This window comes from Cynara cardunculus (assembly GCF_001531365.2).
Source record: "Cynara cardunculus var. scolymus isolate 2C chromosome LG 4, CcrdV1, whole genome shotgun sequence".
Classification (NCBI taxonomy): domain Eukaryota; kingdom Viridiplantae; phylum Streptophyta; class Magnoliopsida; order Asterales; family Asteraceae; genus Cynara; species Cynara cardunculus.
This window is the reverse complement of record NC_037531.1, coordinates 9,925,064-9,925,414: the sequence shown is the minus strand read 5'-3', so window position 1 is coordinate 9,925,414 and position 351 is coordinate 9,925,064.

The following is a 351-nucleotide window of genomic DNA, read 5'->3' as shown; positions in this document are numbered from 1 at the left end:
CAGAATAAGCTAGAAACGAACAACAATGTATGGTTGACCGATTAAGCCATCGGCTGACAGAATAAGCCAGAAACGAACAACAATGTATGGCTGGCTGAATAAGCCATACAGTTTTAACAGCCCATTAAGTCATTACCAAACAACCCCTTAGTGTCTTAATAGAATGCTTTATAGGACTTAAAGTTATAGAAGTAAAGGATAAAGTGTTACAATAAATTTAAGACATTTTGAACACCGTAACAAGTTTTTAAAGATATTATTAAAATAAAGTAGCGTATTAACTATTTTATAGGACATTTATTTGAAACAATGTTTCTGTAAAAGATGGGCTTATATGATACTTTTAAAAAT